At 45.0% G+C, this 24,827-nt stretch overlaps 1 protein-coding gene across 1 annotated transcript in view; it reads right to left on the reverse strand.

Annotated features, from left to right (window-relative positions):
- The window catches only part of IL34 (interleukin 34), a 48,949-nt gene extending 26,300 nt beyond the window's left edge, over positions 1-22,649 (reverse strand). Inside the window, exons 1-2 of the mRNA XM_089902446.1 lie at positions 14,808-22,649; positions 5,327-13,970 (exon numbers count right to left, since the gene is read on the reverse strand). The gene's annotated coding sequence lies outside the window, so the exon portion shown is untranslated. The remainder of the gene's footprint in view (positions 1-5,326; positions 13,971-14,807) is intronic.
- Between the last annotated feature and the right edge of the window lie 2,178 nt (positions 22,650-24,827).

Raw genomic sequence — 24,827 nt, forward strand, 5'->3', positions numbered from 1 at the left:
TAAAGATGGGTTTTGGAAAACTTAAGCTTTCTTTTTTTTATTTTTTCAAAGCACAGGCTTTTATTAAGTGGAAATTTTACAGTTTTAACTTTAAAGGCAACTTATCCACCCCCACTCCCCACATATATTCCAAGACCAGTGAACTTCTTTTATTTTTGAATGATTTCCTTTATTGCTGTTGCTTGTGTACCATCAGTAGAGATCTGTGAGCAAAACACTTGACTGTGAAAGAAAGAAACAAACAAACACAGTGTGGAACTAGTCACGTGGGAGCCCTGAACGCTCTGAACAGCTCCTGCTTCAAGAAAGTTGCTGATGTCCTTCTGAAGGACTCCAACCTCTGATCTCCAACCTCTGACCTTCAACTTCTGACCTCCAACAAGCAAGGAGACTCAAGAGTAGAACAGAGTGTGGAGGGTCCATACTTTTGCTCTTCTCAGAAAAAAGGGACAGTGGACAAAGGGACTCCAGCAGACCTTTCTGCCTGAAAGCTTCCTTGGAGCAACACGATAAAAAACAAAACAAAACAAAACAAAAAGGAGGGAAGCAGAAGTCAGTAGCTGGAGGGACTTCAGCTCGACAGCTCTGTGGATGGAAACCTCTGCAGAGTTATCCTCTCTATGCATCAAAGAAAATAACTACCACCAAGAAAGTAACCAAGTTCACGAGGATACGAAGCAACCGGAACTCTTACACATCGCTCTCGGGAGCATACAATCATTTTGGAAGACTGTTTGGCAATTCTAATAAAGTGAAATATACACCTGCCCTATGAAGCAGCAATCCTACTCCTAGTATTAACCTAGAAAAATCAAGATCTATGTCCACAAAAAGAACAAACGAGAATGTGCATTGCTACTATATTCATGCTATGAATAATATGCAGTTCCAAAAGCTGAAAACAATCCAAATGTTCATCAATAGAAGAATGGATATACAAACCGTGGTATAATCACACAGCAGAAGACTACTCAGCAAGAAAAAGGAGCAAACTGGTGATCCACGCAACAACATGGATGAATCTCAAAAACATTTTGAGCAAAAGAGGCCAGACATGAAAGAGCACATGCTACATAATTCCATTTACTCGAATGCAAGGACAGGCAAAAAACTAATCTACAGTTACAGAAATCAGAACAGTGATTGTCTAGGGTGGGTGGTAGTGGTATAAACTGACTAGAAAGGGGCATGAGCAAATCCATAGTGATGGAAATATCCTGGTTGTTGACTGGGGTGGTGGTCACCTGGGTATACACAATTGTCAAAAGCCATCTGTACTGGGATGAATAGTGTCCCCCCAAAATTCATGTCCACTGGAATCTTAGAATGTGACCTTATTTGGAAATAGGGGCTTTGCAGATTTAATTCGTTAAATTAGAGTGAGGTCATACCAGATTACGGAAGGCCCTAATCCAATGATTGGCGTCCTTATAAGAAGAGAAAATAGAGACACACAGGGAGACTACAACGTGACGATCGAGACAGAGATCAGAATGACATGTCCACAAGCCAAGGAATTGTGAGCAACCACAAGAAGCCAGGAAGAGGCAATGAAAAGTCAAAGAAATCATGGCCCTGCTGACACCTTCATTCTGGATTTCTAGCCTTCAGGCCTGTGAGAGAACACACTTCTGTTCTTTTAAGCCACCAAATTTGTGGTACTTTGTTACGGTAGCCCTAGGAAACTAACAAACCATCAAACAGAATGTTTAAGGTCTGTGCCTTTTATTTTAAGTAATTATACTACAATTTTTTAAATTGCAAATAGCTCATTGGAAACAGCAAGCTGGTGATGAGGCCTCCTTTGGCTCCTGCTTCACCAAATTAGACAGAACACCTGAAGGAGAGCCAGGCAATGCTGTTCAGAATCCACATTTAGTGGGAGAACCGGGGCACTGCCCAGGGAGCCCCTCCCTCCCAATGGCTCCCTTCACACTCAACCAACCTCCGCATCTGTTCCCTCTGCCCACAGCAAAATGCCTCTTTTACCCTCTCAGACACAAATACTATGGGGACCACAGGCAGCACTACCTAAGAAAGCCACCTTGCAGATGCCCCATTCAAAAATGAACCAACACACTTCTGAGGGAGGTCCAAGCCTTAGAATTAAAGGCTGCAGAAAAGCCTGATTAGGGGCCAAGAGCCTTAACCCAGCTCTTCAGTAACTCACAAATTTATTATCTGAAATATCAACCTTAAGGAATCTTCCATTCCTTTGCTTTCTGCAGCCCAGACACTTACAAAAGGGGAATTTTTATTTCATTATTTTGCTTCATCTTAGAAGCCCCTGACCCTGAGAACTTGTCAGTCACTTGTCTAAGCACACCGGCAGATATCTGCATGAGGATTGGCATCAGCAAAGGTCAGGAAAGTCACTGAATGCAAAGACCACCTGGCCCAATCCACACTGGATGCTCTAATCTCCATTCCGGATCCCCCACATTTATGGCCAAGGATCTTGCCAGGCATGAACTCACCGAATCCTCACAACAAGGCTAGATGTAGGACCATTATTATCTTTCATTTTCAATGAGGGCACTGAGGACCAGAGAGGTGATATAACTTGTCTGAGGTCACACAGCAGTACACAGAGGAGGGATTTGAGCCCAGACAAATTGGCCTGGAAGTCTTAACCACTGGCTGCACTGCCAAGTGGATGCCTCTTCTTTGGATTGGGCACTGGATTCCCCAGTGACTGAGAACCCAGAGGTTTGTTACATATCCAGACTCCTTCAACTTTTTTCCCTTCTTGAGAAACAATAGAGCAGTGAGTCCCAAAGCCTACTGGGACATCCTCCAAAACATTATATAAACAAAAACTGAGTGTAACAGGATTAAGATTGTTTAATTTTGTTTTTTGGGTTTTGGAATGTTTTGTTTTGTTTTGTTTTGAGATGAAAGTTAACCAAAGGACAACAGAGCGAAACTGAAAAAAAAGGCTAAGATCAGAAACATGCATTTTTTCCCAACTGGATGGAAAACCCCAGTTGTCGGGGTTTTTTTTGTTTTTTCTTTTGGCTGCACCACATGGCTTGTGGGATCCTAGTTTCCTGGCCAGGGATTGCACCCTGACCCACGGCAGTGAAAGCAAAGAGTCCTAAACACTGGACCACCAGGGGATTCCCAAAACCCCAGTTTCTGTTGTCCATTACACCAGGAAGGAGTTTGGAGTTGGGTTTGCTAAAAAAGAATCAAACCAATGGTTCCTTACTTTAGGAAAGGACACTTCAGCCCATATGTACTGACTCTGTACATGTCCCTAGACCCTCTCCAGAGGAGTCCACAGTAGCTGTTGCCTCAGTCAAAGAACCGTCTCCAGTAGGGTGGCACAGCACATTAAAAAACCAAAGGGAGGGAATTCCCTGGCGGTCCAGTGGTTAGGACTTGGTACTTTCACTTCGGTGGCCCAGGTTCAATCCCTAGTCAGGGAAGTAATATCCTGCAAGCCATGCGGCGTGGCCAAAAAGAGAAAGAAAGAAAAGATCAAGGGGAATTTACTGCAGGAATACAGGGATGGTTCAATATTAAAAAACTTCTTTTTTTTTTTGGCTGTACTGCACGGCTCACAGGATCTTAGTTCCCTGTCCAGGGACTGAACCCAGGCCACGGCCATGAAAGCCCAGAATCTTAACCACTAGTCCACCAGGGAACTGCCAGAAACTTCTTAATATAGTATAACATAATGATAGATCCCAGGAAATCCATAAATGTTGAATAAGCATTTGACAAAATTTGACCAAAAAAAAACGCTTTGCTGATAAAAAATCCCAAAGTAGGAATCAATGGATAATTCCTTAATAAGATAAAATATATAAATCTCAGTCAAAAGCCAGCATTTTGCTTAACTAGAGAACACCAGACGCATTCCCACTAAAGTCAGATATAACACACATGTGCACACTATCACTGTACAGAAGGTACTAGCCAGTGCAATTAGATAAGCTAAAGAAATGAGAGATAAAATAATTGGATGAGGGAATATAATGTACAGCACGGTGACTATAGTTAACAATACTAGGGCTTCCCTGGTGGCACAGTGGTTGAGAGTCTGCCTGCCGATGCAGGGGACACGGGTTCGTGCCCCGGTCCGGGAAGATCCCACATGCCGCGGAGCGGCTGGGCCCGTGAGCCATGGCCGCTGAGCCTGCGCGTCCAGAGCCTGTGCTCCGCAACGGGAGAGGCCACAACAGTGAGAGGCCCGTGTACCGAAAAAAAAAAAAAGAAAGAAAGAAATTAAAACAATACTGTATTGTATATTTGAAAGTTACTAAAGGAGCAAATCTTAAAAGTTCTCATTATAAGAAAAAAATTATAACTACTTGTGGTGATGAATGTTAACCCAACTTATTGTGGTAATCATTTCACACATATACATATATGGAATCATCATTTTGTACACCCAAAACTAATACAATGTTATATGTCAATTATATCTCAATTAAAAAAACAAAGATAAAGAACTGCATAGGAGGAATTGGAATTGGAAACATTTCTATTTATAGATGAAATGATTATAAGCCTAGAACAGCTAAAAGAATCAATTAAGAAACTACTACAAACAATAGCCAGTTAGAAAAGACTCCATAAAAAACATAAAATATCTAGGAATAAACCTATCAAAAAATGTGCAAGATCCATACCAAAACACTGCAAACAATACTAAAGGACACAGAAGATTTAAACAAATGGAAAGACATACCATGTTCCTGGATAGGAACATCCAACATCATCAATATGTCCATTCTCTGAATTTAATGTATAAATTTGAAGCAATCCCAATACATTTCACGAAAGAGAATATTTAAATAGCCAACAAATACATATTTTAAAGTGCTTAACCTCATTAGTCCTTACAGAAGTGAAAATTAAAACCACAATTAATTACCACTACACACACACCAGAGTAAGTAAAATCCAAATGACCAACAAAACCAATTGTTGCAGGAACTAGGAATAACTGGAATTCTCAGATACCACTGGAAGGAGGGTAAATGGTTACATGTCTATTTGGAACACAGTTTGGCAGTATTTTCTGTAGTTGAACATATGCATATCCCATGTATAAGTTCTCTCGTAAGTAAATATCCAGCAGAAATGTATATATAGGGGCACCAAAAGCCATGTGTTACAATGTTCATGGCAGCATTATTCATGATAGCCAAAAACTGGGAACAACTTAATTGTCCATCAGCAGGAGGACAGACTTAGAAAACCTCACAAATATAATGTTGAGCAAAAGAAGCCAAATACAAAAGAATCCATTTATATAAAGTTTTAAAAAAAATCAAAACTAATCTATGACATAAGAAATGAGGACGATAATTACCTTTTGGAAGAGGGCGACGTAGTAATAACAGCTTGGGGACCGGAGCGGGGCTTCTCCATGCTGGTACTGCTCCAGTTCCAGTTCCAGATCTGGGTAATAGTTCAGTTTACTATATGATAATTCATCAAGCCATATACTTACAAGTTGTTCCCTTTCCTGTATGTGTGTTATACTTCAGTTTTTATTAAAGCAATTCCAGTAAAAACACCAACACGTGTGTGTGTGTAATTACATACCAGATTACAAAGTTCAAATAGAAAAACAAATAAGCAAGAGTAGCCTGAAAGAGATCTAAAAATAAGGGGCAGCCCTTCAATACACCAAAAGATATTTTTAAATATTGTAAACCCTAGCAAGCAAAACCATGAGCATGAATGAACATGAGTAAACAGAGAAACCAATGGAAAAGAGTAGCAAGTTCTGAAACAGACCCACATATGTATGAGAAAAAAAGCTTATGATAAACAGCTTACGATAAAAGTAGCTTTTCAATTCAGCAGAGAAAAGATAGCCATCCGAAAAGAAAAAGTTGGGTCTATACCTTACAGCATACCTCAGGATAAATTCCAAATGGATCAAAATTTGGATGTGAAATAATAGAAGAAAATAAATAACATGTTATCTTGAAGTGGGGCAGACCTTTATACCTATGATTCAACATTCAGAAGCCGTAAAAGAAATGACTGATAAATTTGACGGCAAAAAATAAAAACACATGCAAACAAAACCAACCAACCATCAACAAAATAAAAGAGAAACACTAAATTAGACACGACTTTTATCAAAGGCAAAAGGCCAACCTTCCCTAATAGATAATCAGTTCCTAGAAATAAAGAAAAAGGCAACCATACAATTTTTTTTAAGATTTTTTTTTGATGTGGACCATTTCCAAAGTCTTTATTGAATTTGTTACAATATTGCCTCTGTTTTATGTTTTGGTTCTTTGGCCTCCAGGCATGTGGGATCTTACCTCCCCGACCAGGGATAGAACCCACACCACCTGCATTGGAAGGCGAAGTCTTAACCACTGGACTGCCAGGGAAGTCCCTACGATCCAATTTTTGAAATAAGCAGAATACTAATAGTAAGAGAGTCATAGAAAAAGAAATAGAAATGGCCCGTAAACACATATTCTAAGTTTAAAACTTTCATTACAAATTTAAATGAAGATTCAATTGAGTCACTGTTTTTCACCTACCAGATTGGTAAAAATCTAATGATATGACAATTTAACGAGCTGACAAAGAGGTGAGAAAACAGTAACTTCTCATCCAAAGCTGGTGGAGGTGCACATTGGTACTAACTTAAGGAGGGCAAGTTGGCAATATCTCCTGAAATTACAAATACAGATACCTAGCAATCTCATTTCTGGAAATTTATCCTGCACATATAATAAGCACTGGTAAAATGCCACCTATACAAGCAATGTCTGTGATAACAGAATGGAAACAACTGTTATCACACAATAGAATTGTGTAATATATTCAGTGAAACAAGCAAGGCACAGAACAGCACCATGTATTCTAGTTTGTAACTTGTGTCGGCAGAGGTGACAACGCATTAAATATATGCGATATATGCTATTATATATAGTTAATATATGTTATATAGAATACTTATTTGTATATGCTTGTATTTGTATAAAGAAATGCTGTATTAGAATAATTCACACTAAAGTGTGAGAGAGTGGCAGCTCAGAACCTCTTAGAGATGGTGCATCATTAAAAGAAGATGCTTGTTAACCCAAGTAGATGTGTAATTTGATGGACTTTTTGTCAGGATGATAAAGTGAATTGGAAAAATGCATATACTGCAAGTTCAGGGATTTTGGGGGTCATGAGGGTAACCATATATCAGGAGATTCCACAGCTTTGTCAAGGATCAGCTTTAATTAGGTTAAATCCAATAAACTAAAAACAGTTACCTGTCGAGGACTTCCCTGGTGGTCCAGTGGGTAAGACTCTGCGCTCCCTATGCAGGGGGCCTGTGTTCAATCCCTGGTCGGGGACCTAGATCCTGCATGCGTGCTGCAACTAAGAAGTCCGCATGCTACAACAAAAGATCCCTCATGGCGCAATGAAGAGCCCGTGTGCCGCAACTAAGACCCGGCACAGCCAAAATAAATAAATTGAATTAATTAAAAAAAACAAAAACAGTTAACCTGAGGAGGAAGGTACTGGGTGGTTATGGAACAAGAGTTAAAGAAAAACTTTGACTATAGTCCTTTATTATATGATGTTTAAACCATGTGAACATATTATCTAATCAAAACAAGAAACTGTAAAAGAAGAGCTGCAGTTCATGAGCTCCTAAGCCTTGATCAAGACCCACAAAATCTATCCCAGCTCATGTTCCAAGAGCCTCTGTCATTTATCACAGGTAATCTTAAATATTTATGAGGAGTTTTATGTAACAGCTGACCTTGCCAGAAACATCTTATGTCAATAATGCTATGCAAGACATTGTGAGATAGAAAGATCTTGGGCAACTCACTTAACCTCCCTTAAACTTCAGTTTTCTCTTTGGCAAAGCAAGATAAAGACAAAAGAACATCCCAGAATTGCTGTGGAGTGCAATGTGAGCGCTTCCAGAACCGCAAAGCAGCACCGAACAAGTTCTGTATACAACAGCTGCTCTACAGCCAAGCCTCTGCTAGAATAAATGTTACTTGACTGAGGGTGCTTCTCAAAGGTCAGCGTGCTTAAGTCACCTGGACAGGCTGTTAAAACACAGGCTTTTAGGGCCGACCCTCAGAGATGTGATTCAGTAGGTCTGGAGCTCAGGAACTGACATTTCTAACAAGCTTGGGTGATACTGATGCAGCTGGTTTAAGGACTACATTTGAGTGGTCTTGTCCACAGCAGGGCTCCTCAAACTGTGATATGTATATGAATGGCTTGGGAATCTTGTTAAAATACAGATTCATAAGGTCTGGGGTAGGACCCAGGACTCTGAATTTCTAACAGGCTCCTAGGTGTTGTAGATGCTCCTGGTCTGCAGACTACACTTTGAGGACCAAGGCTCTGGAATATCCAGCTCCATTTGTTTAGATGAGGAAGCTGTGCCAGGCAAAAAGTAAATGACTTGCCCAAGGCCACTTGGACGGTAAGGTGAAACACCGTCCAGGTGAAACCCCGTCCAGGGAGGCTGCCACTCCTCAGGAGTGCCTTCTCTGCCGTACCCAGACCTATATCACAAACCTGCCTGAGCCAGCAAGTGATGCCAGCCCTTTAGAAAATGGTGTGGAAATTTACTAAATCATACACAGTCCTCTGTGCTTCTGAGAAATCAGTCACTTACTGGGGAGCTTAGCTCAAATCAACAGTCTGTTCTTTACAAAAATGCACTTTTGGCCAAATTATTTCTTTAGCTGAGTCACTTTCCCCTCCAGTGGCTCGCACCTTTGACAGACACTGCTGTTGAAACCTGAGGAAGACACCGGCACTTCTCAACGTATCTGACTGTGGGGAGAAGAGGGTGAGGAGAAGCAGAAATGGGGGTGGGGAAGCTGATCCTTGGGAAAGCCGAGGAATTTCCTGATATATGGCTCCCTCATGCCCTCAAAACCCTACAGAATTGCACTGTATGCATTCTTCCAACTCACTTTACCACCCTGATAAAAAGTCCATCGAATTACAGATTTATTGGGGTTAACAAGCAACTTCTTTTCAGGATGCATTGTCTGTGAGCTGCCAGTCTTTCACACTTCAGTGTGAACTACTCTAATACAGGAGGAAGTGGGTGGAATTCTGGACATAAAGTCTCTGGAGCAATTCATGCAGAGGGGGTCTTACCTGAGATGAAGCTTCATCTGGGAGCACAGCTGCTGGTAAACCACAGCTGCGACATTGGCTCTGCACCACATTCACCAGCAGGCCTCACCCCATACCCCTGATGCCTTCTGGCTGTTGGATAGTTCCTGGGCCTGGCCCTGCCACTAACCTGTTGCATGATTGAGTAAATCACACAGTTTTAGGGACTTTCAGAGCTGGAAGTTTCTGAACCTAGAAGCTGACTTTCTAATCCAAAAAACACATGGTCTCTAATGGCCTGTCTAAGCTTGGTTTCCCCAGAAGCAGAGCCTGGGACAGGGTTTGCTTTTATGTGAGTTATTGAGGGAGAGCTTGCCAGAGAAAACTTTCAGGTGAAGGAGTGAGGGGAGAGGATAGGGAAGGGCAGGTCTTGGGGGTGCTAAAGCATTCTTAAATAACACCAGAGGACTTCCCTGGTGGCGCAGTGGTTAAGAATCCGCCTGCCAATGCAGGGGACACAGGTTCGAGCCCTGGTCGTGGAAGATCTCACATGCCGCGGAGCAACTAAGCCTGTGTGCCACAACTAGTGAGCCTGCGCTCTAGAGCCCATGCGCCACAACTATTGAAGCCCGCACGCCTAGAGCCCGTGTTCCGCAACAAGAGAAGCCACCACAATGAGAAGCCTGCGCACCACAACGAAGAGTAGCCCCCGCTCACCACAACTACAGAAGGCCTGCGCACAGCAACGAAGACCCAACGCAACCAAAAATAAATAAATTTATTAAAAATAAATAACTAAATAAATAACACCAGAGTCCTCCCACCCTGGGGCAAGGCGGCTGGGTTTTCATACCCCTGACTAGTCAGTGGCCTCCCCCGCCCCGGGGTGTGTGACCCCACCAAGTAACTCTGGCAAGGTGACTTAGAGAATGACATGGTGTCTGCTGTTCGTGACAGCCCGGAAATAGGTACAACAGTGGCTAAAGGGGATCTGGTGGGCACAAATACTTCCTTCCAGTTCTGAGAGTCCCTCAAATGTTTCCAAACAAGAGGCCCCCCAAATCACAAAAGACAGAAGGTGAGAAAAGAATACAAGCATTTTTTTCATTTTCAGAAGAATCCTGGAATCTGCACTTAGAATAAGTCCTCACTGTTCCCCATGACTTCCCACACACACTGCAAGGTGACCCCTCCCCCAACTCCACCCACTGTCCAAGCAGACACTGACCTCCAGCTACACATCAAACCGACTCCTCCTTAAGGACTACGTCTGTTATCTCTGCCTAGAACGTCCCACCCCAGATTTCTGCCCAGCTGCCTCTTTCTTGTCAACTCAAACATCACCTGCATAGAGAGGCTTCTCTGACCTGCCCAGGTCATTCCCTGTCACACTCCCTGTGGCACTTCTGCATTTATCTTGGCTGTGTTCACTTGTATGTTATGTTGTAAGAAGGGCCTCCAGAGCCTTGTTCTGACCTCATCACTGTGTCCCCAGAGCCTATGCACACAGAAGACAATAACATCTGATGAACAATATCTGAGTGAATGAGTAGGACATTTGGGCCAGATGCTGAAATGCCAATAGAGAAGGAGAACTAGGTCAGCTAAACCCTCAGCCCAAGAAGCTGGAGGAAAAACCCCGCCCAAGGCCAGGATGGGGAAGGACAGAATACACCAAGAGTTTCTTTGGCTACTTGATTCCCTTCTCCTCTCCCAGCTCCCTCTCTCAACTACCCTTCAACTTAGGACCAGGGTTAGCATCAACCCTGGGGAGATCCTTCACCTTTCAGAAAGGCACAAATGCCTCAAAACGACCAAGGGCATCTGGATTCCAATTCTAGCTCTAGCTCTGAGCCTCCCCTTCCCCGCTGGTACCTGAGTGGGGCGCAAGGATCATGCCAGCCTGGCAGGGTTGCTGAGAGCGCCAGCCCGTGGCACAGCGGCGCCGCAAACGCACATCACTGCACGCTTAAACCAGGGCAGGGTGCATTCCTGCCCCTGGCTGCTTCTGTGGCTCCTCCAGCTCCAGAAGAGTCTCCACCGCAGCCGCAGCCGCACTGGATCTGGGCACCTGAGATGCCCCACATGTTACCCGGCATTTCCCACATGCCAGGCACTGTGCCAGGCGCTTGCTCATCTGCCCGGTGACACCGAATTATCATCGGTACCCACACCTCTTGGTATCATTATCTCCATTTTACAAGTGAGGAGACTAAGGCTGAGAGATTCAGCCATTGGTGGAAAGACACGGCTAGTGAGTGGGGGGCATCGGCTTCGAACATAGTCCATCGGCCACTTTTATCTGGTTTATTTAAGTGGTTTGGCACCATGGGTTCACTGAAGAGAGCAGTCCTGGAAGGAAGGATCATTACCTTCATTGCACACAGAAGGGAACTGCCGGCGCGCGTGTGGCCTGGTGGGCGGTCTGGTGGGTGGTCTGGTGTGTGGCCTGGTGGGCGGTCTCCGCTGCACTCAGGAACCCTTCGTGGGGCGCGCAGACTGGCCGCAGCTTGCGGCCTCCTGGGTCAGTGCGTGTGCTCTGGCTGCCCAGCCACCACCAGCTCCGTTTCGCAGATGCAGAGAACGAGGCTCCAGGAGATGCAAGGGCTGAGCGTTGAGACCCTGCAAGAGAGCCTGAGAGCAGGGACCGCTTCACCCCACAAGCACACAGGCTGTGGGGAGCTGCCGCTGGGTCCCAGGTTGGCCCCTGGCTCAGCTGGGGCGGCTCACCTGAGGTGGCAGACGCAGGCAGCTGTGTCTGGCGGTACGTGCTGTCCCCGCCCTTGCCCTCTGTCCCCTCCCTCCTTCTCCCCGGATGACTGGGCACTAAACCCAGTTTACTTGGAGGACAGTCCCCGGGATGCTCTGGAGGAACCTGGATGCCCACGTCCTATACTAATCTCACATGCAGTACCAAGAACGAAGGGTTAGTTTCACATTTGAAAATCGAGCATTGTGAATTCCCCATGTTAGCAAACTAAAAAAGAAAAACCTATGATCACCTCAGCAGATGTAGTAGATTTTGTCCCTTTGACAAAATCCAACATCCACTCTCAAGGAAACTCTCAGCAAATTATGAATAGAAGGGAATTTCCTCAACCACAAAGAGAACATCTATGAGAAACTAACACGGTGAACGGCTGAATGTTCTCCCCCTAAAATTGGGAACAAGATGAGCTAATAAACGAGCTCAGCAAGGTTGCAGGACACAAGATCAACATAAAAAAAATCTACCGAATTTTTCGGGCTTCACTGGTGGCACCGTGGTTAAGAATCCGCTTGCCAATGTAGGGGACGCGGGTTCGAGGCCTGGTCCGGGAAGATCACACATGCCGCGGAGCAAATAAGCCGGTGCGCCACACCTACCGAGTCTGCGCTCTAGAGCCCGCATGTCACAAGTACTGAGTCTGCGCTCTAGAGCCCATGAGCCACGACTACGGAAGCCCGGAAGCCCGCGCACCGCAACAGGAGAAGCCACCGCAATGGAAGCCGGCGCACTGCAGCGAAGAGTAGCCCCGGCTCCCCGCAACTAGAGAAAGCCCGCGTGCAGCAACGAAGACCCAACGCAGCCATAAATAAATAAATAAATAAATGTTCTTTAAAAAAAACAGTTCTGGAAATAGGGATAATGGTTACATAACATTGTAAATGTGCTTAACATCACTGAATTGTACACTTAAAAATGTTTAAAATGGTATGTTATGTATATTTTACCACAGTAAAAAAAAGTAAAAGTAGCTAAAAAAATATTGCATGTAAGTGGACATGTGCATTTGAGGGGAAAGAGGAGGGTTCTCTGCTTTTCTCAGCCTAAGGGATGTCTGGAACAGCCCTCCTCCCATAGGACCGACAGCCTTCCCCTCTCACAGGACAAGACTCTCATGATCCTTTGCTCCATGGAGCCAGGATCACCAGGGGGTCAGGCTTTCACCCCTGCAGCCCACCCCTTCCGCCCCACGATGACTGACCGGCCTCAATCCCTTTGCTCCTGCTGTTCCCTGAGCAGAATGCCCTTCCCCCTTCCCCTGCCAGCCTAATTCGCCCTCCTCCCCACCTCCCCTCCCCCACACCCATACCCTCCCAGACCCTCTCACATGCTGCCCCTGACCCACATAAGGTAGCCAGTCCCCTGATTTCTCCAGCTGCCCCCCCTCCAAGGGGGCTGTCCCTCTGTACTCCCCCCATACCCCCTCCCCACCCTCTTCCTTTGACCTGATCACAGTGTCCTGAACATCTATTCACTGTCTCAGCTGTGGCTGGGAGGTCCTCAGGGTCTCAGACTTCTCCTAATTCTCTCTGTCTCCTGACTTTACAATTCTGGTTTAGGGACAGCATAGCCGATCAACTGCCAGGACTCAGGGCTGCGCCAGTCCCTTCTTTACCAATTCAGGAATGTCCCTAGTGGAGAACAATGGAGAAAATAGAAATCTCGGTGAACAGAGCAGCTTTGTTTCTCATTTTTTGGCTCACAGAGGACAGACTGTGAGGACTTGGGCAGGCTGAGCACGGTGCCGAGAAGCCTGGCTTTGGCTTCTCCTTACTGATTTGGGACCTAGTAAAGCAAATCGGTTGCTTCTCTAGGCCTCACTTTACCCACCTGAAAAATGGAGCTTGAGAAACTCCTCTTCAAGCTGAGTTGAGAGGGAGGAGTGGTGGAGGGGAAATGGGGCTGTTTGCAGAGGTCCCTGCTGTGGGGAGCGTCTTGGTCACACAAGGCCCAACTTCCCGCAAATGTTTGGCTTCACACTTGTTGAGTTTGGGTTCAAGCCCTGCTCTAACAAGGCTGCTGGCAGGGACACAGGCCCTGGCACACAGGCTCTGTTCTGGCTCATCATCAAACTTGCTCTGTTACACCTTCCAAGAGCAATGAGGCCTGTGTTTTATAACAGCTACTGCAATTGTAATTAAACATGCATCAGTAGTTTCGCATCCATCCCCACCCCCATCCCCACCGGAACATAAGCCCCACTGAATTCCTAGCTTAGTGCCTATCATGAGGCGAATTCAATCACCGTGTTAACTAATTAATGCAGGGAGGCCCGCAGTGGAGGCCTGGTCTGTCTTTTCTAACACGCATATATCGCAGCTAAAGGGGAATCAGACGCAGTCCCCTGTCCCCAAGCCACTTGGAATAGGGAGGTTTGGGGCCAGGGGAGAGTCACCAGCCTCCACTCTCATCACACACACCAGTCTGACCCAGGACCCTCCCTGGTTCCACCACGACCCCTACTCTTGCCCATGCCACCTGTATGAGAACGTGAAACTTGTTAAATGAGTCAAAGTTAAAGTCTGTTCTACATGCATTTGTGACCCGAGCCTCTCCCGTGTGCCAGGGGTTGGCACACAAGACAAAAAGCTACAAGCCTAGCCTGGAGCAGCTGACACTGGTGGGGAGGCCTGGTCACAGAGCAGGTGGGCGAGAGAGAGGGAGGCACAGAGAGGATGGGAGGCTGGGAAGGGGCGGGCCTTCAAAACCTTCCTAACACATGATGAGAAGCCACTCAAGGTCCCTCACAAGGGGACCCAGCCTGAGTAAGGAGGGTTCCTCAAGAATTTCTGGAAATGTCTGTTACCAGAGTTGGCGGCCCACAGACTGGGAGTCGGGTCCATCTCGCAACAGGGAGCACAGTGGTGGGCAGCCTCGGGTTCTACCAGCAACCCCCCATTCTCCCCCTACCCTCCCCCCACCTTTCCCACAGTGGGCCTCAAACCCAAACACAGGCGTGTACCTAGGAAGAGACAAGGAGGAATCCAGCCTTCAGAGGGAGCATGGCCCTTGATTTCAGACTGCTAGCGTCCAAAACTGTAGGAGATAAAATGTCAGGTGCACGTAATGTGCCCCAACTTTACCTCACGTGTCCGGCTTTACGTCAGTTGCCAACACCTGTCCTTCCACACCTTTCTCCTTGCTCACACCAACACATGAGTGCATATATACATAGGGAGGAGGTATGCTTGTTTGTATGAATAAAATGGAATCACCAGATCCATGTAACTTGCTTTCTCCCCCACTTCACAGTGGGCATATCTGCAAGTCAGTGTTCTAATTTTTTTATCCTGCGGAAACAAACACACAATCAGTTATCCTACTCTATAAACAGGATCAGAGCAGAGAGGCTGAAGGTTGACTATTGTAGATATTTTCATTTGCACCAAAATCTCTCTTTTTTTCCTTCTTCTCTTCCTTCACCTGCAGCCCTGATGGGAAGCCTTCACCACCTTCTTCATGCTCATGTATCTATACAGAAATACACCGAATACAAGTGTGGGGTTTGGGGTCGTTTGGCTTTATTTGGAGTTTCTTTGCAAAAAGGGGATCATAATAGTACCTGTCTCTATTTCTTACTTTTCTCACTCAATAGTAAAATTCTTCAGGAAAATCCCTTCAAATCTTTTTTTCTTTTTTTTTTTTTGGCTGTGCCACTGTGTCTTTCAGGATCTTAGTTCCCCCACCTGGGCCCCTGGCAGTGAAAACACTGAGCCCTAACCACTGGATCACCAGGGAATTCCCCCTCCAAACCTTTTAATGGCTGCATAATATTCCCTGACTGAGGGACTTTTACTTTGTTTCCAGTTCTGGTGGTGGTGGTGGTGTGGTGTTTGTTTGTTTGACAGTAAACATCCAGGGACATTTATCTTCTTTTTTTTTTTTTCTTTGCAGCAAAGAGAGGGTTTATTTGCAAGGCAGCCCAGAGAGGATTCAGAACAAACCTCAAGTCCACGAAGGCAAGGGGCTTGGGGGTATTGATGGGATAACAAATATCAAAGCAGGGCAGTTTGAGGCACAGGAGAGCGTGGGGAAAGGTGATTGGGGAAAGGTGATTGGAGAAAGGTGCATGGTTCTGCACAGGCCTAAGCTCTGCATGTTCAAGAGGTCACTGAGGGTACATTGCACATGCCCAGCTGGAGGGCGGGTGGTCCTAGCCAGTCCTTAACCGACTCAGCTTGATGTAGACGCAGCTGACTCCAAGTTCCTAGAAAACAACTCGGGCAAACATCTTATTGTTTAGGCTACATGCCCCTTGGAGGACCTGCAAATCTTAAAAAAAACCTTGATTAGTGAAGGTAGGTGAAATGGATTTAACCATGGTTTCAGGGTCTTTACAGAGGTAAGTTAAAATGAGGTGGTAAGGGTGAGCCCTAACCCAGTATGACTAATATCCTTCTGAAAAGGAGAAATTGGACACAGAGGCAGATGCAGAGGAAAGACTTTATGAAGAGAAATGGGAAAAAGAAGAACTACAAGCCAAGGAGAGAAGCCTGGAACAGATCCAGCCCTTAGAAGATGCCAACCCTGCCAACACCTTGATTTTTTTCTTTTTGCTGTTTTTTAATTTTTATTGGAGTGTAGTTGACTTACAATGTTGTGTTAGTTTCAGATGTACAGAGAAGTGAATCAGTTATACATATATATATCCATTCTTTTTCAGATTCTTTTCCCATATAGGTCATTACAGAATATTGAGTAGAGTTCCCTGTGCTATACGGTAGGTCCGTATTAGTTATCTATTTTATATAGTGTGTATATGTTAATCCCAATCTCCTAATTTATCACTTCCCCCCCCACATTTCCCCTTTGGTAACCATAAGTTTGATTCTCTTGCTTTCTTTCTTGATCTTGCTGCTGACTCCCTCATGGTGGCTGGCTTCCTCATGCATTTCTAATTTGGACTGTTCATGTTTGACAGGCATCCTGTGGGCAGCCTGAGCAGGCTGGGTTGAAGGTTTTGCTTTTGCTTCTTCCAGGTGTTCCAAGGAGTACCAGGTAGGAGTAGTTTTTTGGGTTTTTTTGTTTTTTGTGTGTGTTTTTTAAATTGTGGTAAAATATACATAACATAGAATTTACTATCTCAGCCATTTTTAAGTATACAGTTCAGGAGTGCTAAATATTTTCATCTTGTTGTACAGTCAATCTCCAGGACTCTTCATGTTGCAAAACAGAAACTCTATATTCATTAAACAACTCCCTATATCCCCCTCCCTTCAGGTCCTGGCAACGATTCTACTTTCTTTCTCTATGAATTTTCCAGCCAGGAGTAGCTTTTATGATCACTTCCTGGCCTAGAGACTCTAGGATCACATGAGCAGTGTAAATTTGATCCCAAATCCAAAAGAGGGCAGATGTGTGATTATACATTTCTCAGAGGAGGTCTTCCCCTTCTCAAACCAGACCCAGGCCAGGTTAGAAAATCTTCCTTCTCTGCCTCTTCCAGAGGTTGAATTTTTTCTGGCCTAACTGCACTTAAAAGAAGCTTAAACCCTTAAGGGTCCCAGCTGTATGTGGGGGTCTCATTTCTACCTCCCTGCTTCATGTGGGCTCAAAACTTTGGCTCTAGTCCCTATGGCTATTCAGATCTACTTCCCTGGATATCCAGACCAGTGAAGGGCACTCAGGGAAGGCAAAGCAGCCTCACTCCCTCCCAACTTCCTTTACTGTCTTGCCCAGGGCTATCCTTATTCCCATGCAGCTCAGCTATGCATAAAAAAATGTGTGCTGATTGTTTTATATCCTAAGTTTCTGGATGTTTTTGTAGAGTTTCCCCTAAAAACTATCAAATCTTCCATTCTGTTGAAAAGGAACCTCACTTACATTTCTTTTTCTTTGTACTGGTTTTTAGCCATAACCTTCTATGGAATTTTGCCTTATTTTTCCAATGAAACTAGAGCTCTGGTGTTCACCCGGCACAGCCCCCAGTGGACACACAGGAGGTGCTCAGTGAAAACTAGTAGAATGACGGAAAAAGAGCGAGAGCTCCCAGTCACGGCTGGGGATGGCCACGGAGGTGGTGCTGCCTCTGCTTTCAGGGATGTTTGGGGCCCATAAAATCTGGGTTGACAACGTAGGCAGTGTCCATGGGAAGCTGGGGCTACCTGAGCTTGAATAAAAGGACTAAAGGAACAATGACGATCGTCATCATCATCATAATAGCTAATGTTAATCACTTTATGTCATTTAATCCCCCCACCACACACACACATCAATACCAGAATTAGAATTCTAATTCTAGCCCTCATATTTTATTTATTTATTTTTAATTTTTTTGGCCGTGCCACGTGGCTTGCAGGATCTTAGTTCCCTGACCCGCCCCCTCGGCAGTGAAAGCACGGAGTCCTAACCACTGGACCACCAGCGAATTCCCTCACCCTCATTTTAAAGATGAGGAAAGCAAAGCTCAGAAAGGTCTACAAGTTGCCAAAAATCACACAGCTAGCAAATGGGACAGCAAGCATTAAATCTAAATATGTCTGACCCCAAAGCCCTTGCTGATAACTCTACATTATCAGCAGTCTGAGGGCAGACTGAAGGCAAAAGGAGACCACATTCCCCCACCCAGCAGCTTTGTGCAGCTGGAAGAGCCTGACTGTGAGGCCAAGGAAGGCCCAGCATATGGGATGGAGCCCAAAAGAATCTGGAGCTGGAGGGGTAACCTGAGCACCCTGCAACTTCAGAGTCAGGACCCAGAGGTTGCCTCTGTGAATCAGCCTCTGAAGTAGCATATTCACAGAGGACAGGAATATGGAAGGAAGGAATAGCTGAATCAATTCAGAATGATTCAGGAAGCTTCTGGGCCCAATAGGGTACCCTCCCGTCCTTTTCTAGCATTCCCCACTTCTCCCAGCAACCCTCATCTCCCCCAGCATCCTCCACTTTTCCCAGCATTCTCTCCTCACCCCGTGTCCCTTCATCTTTCCCAGAATTCCCTCATTTCTCCCAAATGCTTTTTCCCAGGTCCAATCCAGAAACAGCTATCAACAGATTCTCTCATCAACCAGTAACGCCTTATTTCATCAAGTCTAATGCACAATGGATTGTAAAATGCACCAGTATTTTATGTGACACTGAGAAAGAGGAGGAAAAATCTATCAGTTAAATTGTGATTTGCCATTAATCCTGATTTCAGAGATGTTAAAATGTGGGGAGTGGGGGAAAGGTGTGAATCAGTGGAATATGGCAACACTAAGAGCCCTACTGTGCATTTGGTACCTTGTCTGAGAGTTACAGAATGTTTCCATATACAGTGCCTCGCTATTAATGGCTAGTAAGCAGGCAGTATGCCCAGAACCATCTTAGACTCTCAGGGATTCAGTTTTCTGCCCTTATGGAAATCACAGGCTAGTTGGCGGTCTTGGAGGCAGGCTGAGAGATCATATACAGAATGGTTCAAGGCTAGTCTTTATGGATGATAAATGTAATAAGTGTTTGAAGCAGGGATGGATCAAAGTTGGCCAAAGTGATCAAAGTAGGTTTCATGGCAAGGAGAAGGAGACTTAAACTAGAGGATGAAGGCTGGAAAATGGGGACAAGAGAAGACACTGAGGAGGGAGAAGTGGGGAGAAAGTGAACAAAGCGTGGAGATGAGGCCCACATGGCAAATGCTCGGGACAGCAGAGAAGGTCCTTTGTCTTGGAGCCGAGAAGCGGCATCACGGTGTCATGGGAGTCTACTTTGGTCAGGCAGGCCAACACAGGACTACAGAAGGCCTTGAAAGCCAAGCAGCTCTTGAGTGTCAGGCAGCAGGGAGCCAGTACAGGTTGTGAGCAGGGGAATGACCTGGTGAACACACTCACTCAGGGAACACTGATGTGCAAGATGAGCTGGAGGCCGAAGCTGGAGGCCAGGACAACAACCATTCCTCCAAGCCCTGCAGTGAAGGAAGGTGACCTCTAAAGAGTCTCTACTGGATGTTCATGTGCCTGGCAGGGCCTGGGGGACAGTTCTTCCACGCGGTTTGAGCCATGCCTAGATGGAAAGGAGTCCTAGATCCTTTACAGAATTGTCCCTTCAGGGCCGGAGCCACCCGGGCATTTGCCTGGTATATTCCCAGGAGGTACAGCTATGTGAAGAACCATCCTCTACTTAGTAAAATTGGTAACACCTAACAGACGCAGGGGCTCAAGAACACATTGCTTACGTTTGCACAGAGTGTAAATCACCATATAAGTAAATCCTTTCTGCCTCTAGAAATTAAAGAGATGTATTTGGTAAGAGACACATATGTCTGATACATGCTCACTGATAAAATACTCCAATTTTTCTGGATCGGTCCTACCTGGCAATTTGTAACAAGAACCATAAAACTAGCTAAACCCTGTGAGGGGGTAACTCCACTTTAAGTGGTGGACGCCTAGGAAATAATCAGAAATAGCCCAAAGCAGTGCCACTTGGGAAGGTGGGAGCCAGAGAACCACCCAAGAACCTAAGAGAGAGGAAAAGGCTCAGCTCAGCCAGGAGGGTCAACATCAGGCACCACCTGAGCTGCCTGAGTGAGGCCTTAACAAACGTGTCAAGTTGGGGAGAAGGACCCCAACTGTGTGTGCTGCCACCCTGGGTGCTGGGACCCTCTGGAGGCAATGCAGTGTTATTTGGCTTCAGAGCTCCCGCTTCCTCATCTATAAAATGGGAACGAAATTTGCAGTTATTGGCCCTCAGCCTGGTCAGTGGTGAACTATTATTACTACATGTATGACACATACAGATAAGAACAGCTCCACCCTCACTGCAAATGGACACAAATAATTTTAGCTGGGCTGGGGGATGGGTAGAGGGTGGCACATACGTGGCTGCAGGGCGTCCCTTGGCTCCAGTGTCTGAGGCAGACGTGGGAAATGGGATGCCAGAGAGCCCAGTGCCATGTCTAAGAGTGTCACCTCCAGCCTGGAAGGGAGACCCAGGTGGGAAAGCCAACTTGGCCCACATCTGCCACTCAGACACCTTGATCCCAGCAGCTGACTGCCTCTCCCCGGCTCTTCATCATAACCTCTCATGACCACAGTTCCCTCTGCACCTCTGGGGACACCCTGATCACTCCCCTGGCAGGGTTACTCACAGTATAGATAAACCCCTTTCCTCCTGAGGTCATCCAAACAAGGTTAGACTCGACCCAAGAAGAATGTGTCTAAGAAGAAACCGAGAGGAAACAAAACTAAGGAATTAAAATGCAGCCATCTGGGAATAGGAGGGCTTCCAAGTCATTAATCTGATATGAATTTGGCTCCAGACTGGGCTGGCAGCCTCCTTTAGCTGCCTCCTCACCTCCTCCTCATCTCTACCCATTTGCCTTAGCAAGAAGCCCTCCTTTCAAGAACCTGCTTCTTCTGGCCTTGAGCAGCCTTACCCATAGCTCTTGGCAGGACCAGCCTCTCTGCTTGAGCTCTTGGAGAATTTGGTTGGCCCCAGAGAGTCCTCCTTCAATCCTGAGCCCTTCCCACAGGGATAATACCTGCTGGGCAGAGTTTTTGTGAGGACTGGAGATCTAGTTGGTGATGCCAACTGCAACAAATGTAAGCTCCATGAGAGTAGGACTTCCTTTTGTTCTCTGCCCCATCTCCTGTGCCTGGCCCATCGTAAATGCTCATGGATGTTTGTCAAATGAATAATAAATATAAATATGAGCTTGAGTATGTATTTCAATCTCTAGAAGGACCCACAGAACCTAGTATCAGTGATTGTATTTGGACAGATGAAAACAGAGTCCTAAGGAATGGGAAACGGAGAGGAAGCTACTTTTCACTGTAAACCAATCTTATCTTTTGATTTTTTCTGATTTTTCCCAGCTGCGCGGTGTGTCACGTGGGATCTTAGTTCCCCGACCAGGGATCAAATCCATGCCCCCTGCAGTGGAAGCATGGAATCTTAACCACTGGACCTCCAGAGAAGTCCCTGATTTTTTTTTTTACTGTGCACATATATTATCTACTTTAAAATAAAAAACACACCACCAGACTTCCCTGGTGGCACAGTGGTTGAGAATCTGCCTGCCAATGCAGGGGACACGGGTTCGTGCCCTGGTCAGGGAGGATCCCACATGCCGCAGAGCAACTAAGCCCGTGCGCCACAACTACTGAGCCTGCGCTCTAGAGCCTGCAAGCCACAACTACTGAGCCTGTGTGCTGCAACTACTGAAGTCCGCGCGCCTAGAGTCCGTGCTCCACAACAAGAGAAGCCGCTGCAATAAGAATCCCACGCACCGCAATGAAGAGTAGCCCCCGCTCACCACAACTAGAGAAAGCCCATGTGCAGCAACGAAGACCCAACACAGCCAAAAGATTAAATAAAATAAATAAAAACACAAGACCACTTACATTAGCACCCCCAAAATGAAATACTTTGATATAAACCTAACAAAATATGTTGAAGATCTACATGATCAAAACTATAAAGCTGTGATGAAAGAAATCAAGGAAGACATAAATAAATCGAGATATTCCATGTTCATGGATAGGAAGACTCAATATTGTTAAGATGTTTGTCCTCCCTAACTTGAGCTATAGATTCAATGTCATCTCAATCAAAATCCTAGCAAGTTATTTTGTGGATATCTACAAACTGATTCTAAAGTTTATATGGAGAGGTAAAAGACCCAGAATGGCCAACACAATATTGAAGAACAAATTTGGAGGACACACACGACCTGACTTCAAGACTTATATAAAGCTACAGTAAACAAGACAGTGTGGTACTGGCAAAAGAATAGACAAATAGACCCATGGAACAGAACAGAGAGCCCAGAAGTAGACCCACATAAATATAAGTAACTAATCTCTGACAAACGAGCAAAGACAATTCAATGGAAAAAAAAAAAAAAAAGAATCTAGGCACAGACCTTATACCTTTTACAAAAATTAATTCAAAATGGATCTTAGACCTAAATGTAAAATGCAAAAGCATAAAACTTCTAGAATATAACATAAGAGAAAATCCAGGTAACCTTGGGTTTGGTAATGAGTTGTTATGTACATTAAAAGCACAATCCATAAAAGGAAACATTAATAAGTTAGACTTTATTAAAATTTAAAACTTCTGCTCTGCAAAAGACACAGCTAAGAAGATGAAAATATTTACGAAAGACCTGATAAAGGACTTGTATCCAAAATATACAAAAAACTCTTCAAACTCAACAAGAAAAAACAAAAGAACCCAATTAAAAAGTGGGCAAGAAATCTGAACAGACACCTCACCAAAAAGATATATGGATGGCAAATAAGCATATGAAAAGATGCTCAACAACATATGTCACTAGGGAATTACATTTAAAACAACGAGATAGCACTATACACCTATTACTTTGTGGCTAAAATCCAAGAAACTTACACTACTAAATGCTGACAAGAAGTAGAGCAACAGGGACGCTCATTGACTGTTGGTGGAAATGCAAAATGGTACAGCCACTTTGGAAGACAGTTTGTTGGTTTCTTACAAGCTAAACATAGCCTTACCATATGTTATGTCCACATAAAAACCTGCACACATACATTTATAGCAGCTTTATTAATAATCACCAAAAGCTGGAAGTAACCAAAATATCCCCTAATAAGTGAATAAACTATAGTACATCCATACAATGGGACATTATTAGGCACTGCAAACAAATGAGCTATCAAGCCACAAAAAGATATGAAGGAACTGGAAATGCATATTTCTAAGTATAAGAAACCAACCTGGAAAGGCTACATACTGTGTGATTCCAACTGTATGATATTTTGGAAAAGGCTAAACTACAGAGATGGCAGAAAGATTGGTGGTTGTCAGAGGATGCAGGGAGGGAGGGAGGAATAGGTATAACACAGAGGATTTGTAGGGCAGTGAAACTATTCTGACATTGTCACAATTTCATTATACATTTGTCAAAATCCATAAATGTACAACACCAAGAGTGAACCCTAATGTAGACTATGAACTTTAATAATGTTTTAATATACTAATAATAATGTATTAATATTGATTCATCAATTGTAACAAACTTACCACACTAATAACACATGTTAATAACAAGGGGCACTGTGTGACTGGGGTAGGGTGGCCATATGGACCTCTTTATACTTTCTCCTCAATCTTTCTGTAAATCTATTGATAAACTGTCCTAAAAAAAACCCCACTAATTATTTTTAAAAGCTTAAAAATTATAAAATAAAAATTATGTAGTCAATGTTATGGGCTTTGCCAGCAGACAGCCCAGGGTTTAAGTCCCAGATTTTGAACCAGCCTCAGCTTCCTCCTCTGGGGTTAACAGTCACGCCTTATAGGCTTCCAGGTTCCAGAACTCCATTGCTGCAGCCTGACAGTCAAAACTTATGTTGCCTATGTGATTTCCACGGACAGGGAAAAGAGTGGTCTTCTCTTGGCTGGGAGGGGAACCAGGGCAAGTAGGACCAGGAGGCACCCTCTGCAGAGATGTCATCCAAGAAAGGTTTCCCAGCTGCAGGAAGACACTGGAAAGCACCTGGCCCCAGCCCAGCCTCTGCTGGGCCAGCTGGTCTGCTGGCCTCTGTGCAGAGCTGCTTCACTGGGGCCTGGGACAGACCCTCCAAAGAGACAAGCAGGAGGGCTACATAGCCTGAGACCCAGTGCAGTGGAGGGGGGAAGGGGCCTGCAGAGCAAGGCGGGCCAGAAGGATCACCACCCTGCTCTGGTGTACCCCTTCCACTATGGGACCGTGGGAAGCCCCTAATCACCTTCTTCATCCACAAAATAGCACTACCCAGGCCCACTCCCAGGGTGGCAGTGAGGGTACCAGGAGGGAGGAGGAGAGCAATCTTAAATGTACGACTTCTCCACTAAGCAGCAAGTGGCACTAATATTACTGCTATCGGATCAGCTACCAATGCAAAGCCTCCAAGGCAGCAATGGGGAGAAAGAAAGATCTGAGCTTCTGAACATGTGACTTAACCTCTCCAAGCCTCAGTTGCCTCATCTGTAATATGGGAAAATTGCAGTTCTTCACCTCCTGGGCTCTGTGTGAATTTGGTGA

This window comes from Delphinapterus leucas, chromosome 20 (genome assembly GCF_059928025.1).
Source record: "Delphinapterus leucas isolate spDelLeu-1000000601 "Yukka" chromosome 20, BTC_Dleu_Yukka2, whole genome shotgun sequence".
Classification (NCBI taxonomy): Eukaryota; Metazoa; Chordata; class Mammalia; order Artiodactyla; family Monodontidae; genus Delphinapterus; species Delphinapterus leucas.